This window comes from Choloepus didactylus, chromosome 2, assembly GCF_015220235.1.
Source record: "Choloepus didactylus isolate mChoDid1 chromosome 2, mChoDid1.pri, whole genome shotgun sequence".
In the NCBI taxonomy this organism is placed as follows: domain Eukaryota; kingdom Metazoa; phylum Chordata; class Mammalia; order Pilosa; family Megalonychidae; genus Choloepus; species Choloepus didactylus.
Genome location: NC_051308.1, coordinates 53,387,300 through 53,390,546, shown reverse-complemented (window position 1 = coordinate 53,390,546; position 3,247 = coordinate 53,387,300). Strand labels below are relative to the sequence as shown.

Genomic DNA, 3,247 nt, shown 5'->3' with positions numbered 1-3,247 from the left:
ATCATCAACCAATATATGGAGAGACTGCTGAAAAATCTAACTTAAGAAGTATTTGCCTTGTGAACTTTTTTAAAAGGCAATTTTATTGAGATATATTCACAAACTATACAAACCATCCAAAGTATACAATCACTGGCTTACAGTGTCATCACATGGTTGTGCATACATCCCCATGATCAATTTTAGAACATTTTCATTACTCCAGAAAAGAAATAAAGATAAAAAAGAAAATCCAAATCCTCCCATACCCCTTATCCCCCCCCCACCCCCTTATTGACCGATAGTATTGGTGTGGTACATTTGTTACTGCTGATGAAAGAGTATTAAAATATTACTGTTAATGCTTTGTGAACTTTTAAAGGAAAGGTATAACTTATAGCAAATTAGGTTCCAAAGGAAATGTTTTAGGTTGATGATACTGAAACTCAAGAAAGTAGAAATACCTCTTTAAACAACTTCATTTCTAAAGTGGACTATGCACATGGAAATTTTAAAAAGCAATTTTAAAGAAAAAAGACATCTCTTGACAGTTTCTCGAAATTAAATAAAGTAATATTTCTCTAACGCGTCTGAAATGTAACTAACAGCTGTGAGCTACATAATCATTCTAACATTTTTGCAAGACGGTCCCTAAAATATTAAAAGAAACAGGGCAACACAAGTGAAAATACCACCTTGTTGCAGTCTCAGGGTTTATCCCCTAAATGAACTCTCTGATGGATGCTGAGGCGGGACTTCTTAATGATGACCTTCCCACATTCAGGGCACCCACACGGTTTCTCTCCTGTGTGAATTCCCAAGTGTAATCTAGGGGTTGACCTCTGGCTGAAAGTTTTGCCTTGTTCAGTACCTTCACAGGGTTTCTCATATGTACAATGAGTAGTGAGTTCCAGATAAAGGATTTTTCACATTCACTGCACTTGCAGCATTTCTCCCCCATGTGAATTTTCTGGTGTATCATGAGGTTTGAATTCTTCAAGAAGGTTTTTACACATTCATTACACTCAGAGGGCCACTCTTCTCTATGAATTCTCTGACGTGTAGTGAGTTTAAACTTTTGGGCAAATGCCTTGCCACATTCACTGCATTTATAGGGCTTTCCCTCCATGTGTGCTCGCTGGTGGACAATGAGGTTTGGCTGGGGGGGTGAAAGGTTTTCCACATTCAGGACATTCAAACGGTTTCTCCCCAGTATGAATTCTTTTATGTTTAGTGAGGCTTGCCTTATGGGAGAAGGTTTTCTTACATACATTACATTCACGGGGTTTTTCTCCATGTATTCTCTTAAGACTAATGAGGGGTGACTTAAAGCTGAAGGGCTTGCCACAGTAATTACGAATTAAAGGTGGACCCAAATTTCTAATTTTCTGATGTTTAAATATGGCTTCCTTATGGCCAAGGGCTTTTCCATTTTTATTATATTCAGAGTATTCCATTCCAGCATGGGTTTTCTCTTGCATCAGATAGAGAGGAGTGCTTTCTCAAATCCATTACATTCTTCAGCTTTCTTTCCTGAATAGCTATTACTATTAAGTAAGTCTGAATTACATTTCAAAGTTTTTTTACATAAGTCATATTTATAGGGTATATGTCTTAAAGAAACAAAGTCTGTGCTCTGATTAAATAGTTTTCCAGAGAGAGATTACCTCTTTCCTCAGCTGGGGTTTGGTTCTTGAGGCTTATCAGTTTCCTCGCCTGCTCAGCCGGGTTTCCTTGTCCTTCTCCATCTGGTCATCAGCCTCCCCCACCACTGAGAGTAAGTGGCTGTAATTCTACAGCGTCACATCCGTGTGCAGGACCATCAGAGACATGTCCAGTTGCTCCCAGTCCTCCTGGGTGAAGTCCAGAGTCACAACCATGAACGAAACCCCATCCCTGGGATTTGTTCATTTTCTGCAGCTTTTGGGTAAAGGCAGCACTGGAGGGAATAACCTCCACCTGCAGCTCAGTGCCAGGCGGGGTCTGGGCATGGTGCCCTGTGGCCCACTCACAGCTGGGTGGGGGAAGGGCAGCCCCCCACGCTGCTCTGTTTTTTTTAAGCCAACAAACATCTAATAAAATTAAATAATTATACAGTGCAGAATGATAGATTAGATTATCTCAAAGTCACAATTTTTATGGAATTGTCTGATAGTCTGGCCTTAATAGTATTTAAAAAAATGACCTTTAGTAGCTCTATTGAGCTATTTTATTTTACTTAGAACATGATGCTTTGAAGAGCAAGTTCTATTAGGGGCTTACCAAAGCAGAATGAAAAGCACAATGCCAACTCTGCCACCTCAAACTTTCACAAAGAAGAAAATTTTCCAAATCACACACAACAATCATGATAAATCATCATCAATCCAGATATAATAAATTATTATAAGAAGTATGAATCAAAGCAGAAATTATTGACGAAAAATGAGGTAGCCCCCAAATATCTTGTTCTTCCTCTGCCCACACGTGAAACTAACAATGTCCATGGTGTCACAAGTAGGCAGCATAGCAACCACGGGAGCAATCAAGCAGTGGGCAGTGCTGATAAATTCTTGTTTTATTCTGGGAATATCAATCTTTTAAAATGTGGCCATTAAATGTTCATAATATAATTGAAATAATTGTCAAACTATGTTGGATAAATTTTCTTTTTTTTTTTTTTTCCTGCAACCTACAAATGCATCCCATGATACTGAAGCTTTAGCTTCTGCTTTGATAAAATATTTTGTTTTAATACTTGACCATTTGGCATTAGGCCAAAAATTTATATTTGGTGCACTTTCAGAGATCTCCTTTCCTAAATGACACACTTCCACCTTAACCCTAAACTTCAGTCTTTCCAGGCATAATTCATTCTGCTTCCAAGGGTCATCTTACCACATGCATGATTTCACCCTTAGCTCAAAATTGAACCCAAGAGTCTTTTTAAAAGCACACTTCAATGCTCTGCACATCTTTGTACACTGAACAAAGTAAACAAAATGCTTCAACTCGACCCTGGAATAATTCCTTCCCTGTTACCCACAATTCAGGCAAATATAACAGTGTATCAGTTTGCTAGCACAGCATTTTTTCCTACATCGTTTTCCTCCTCTCACCTAGAACACACCCATTTTATATAAAGTACTATTTTCATCCTTCATCAGACCATTGTACACTACCAAAAACTTGGCTTTTTATAAATATCTGATATACCTTTCTGGAAGATCTTTAGGGCATTCTCTAAAAAGCCAAAGAATAATACAAAGCATGTTCATTTAGTCACTGA

At 38.2% G+C, this 3,247-nt stretch overlaps 1 pseudogene; it reads right to left on the bottom strand.

Moving 5' to 3' along the window:
- Nucleotides 1–686: 686 nt before the first annotated feature.
- On the bottom strand, nucleotides 687–2,004 carry LOC119511583 (annotated as a pseudogene).
- Nucleotides 2,005–3,247: the final 1,243 nt, after the last annotated feature.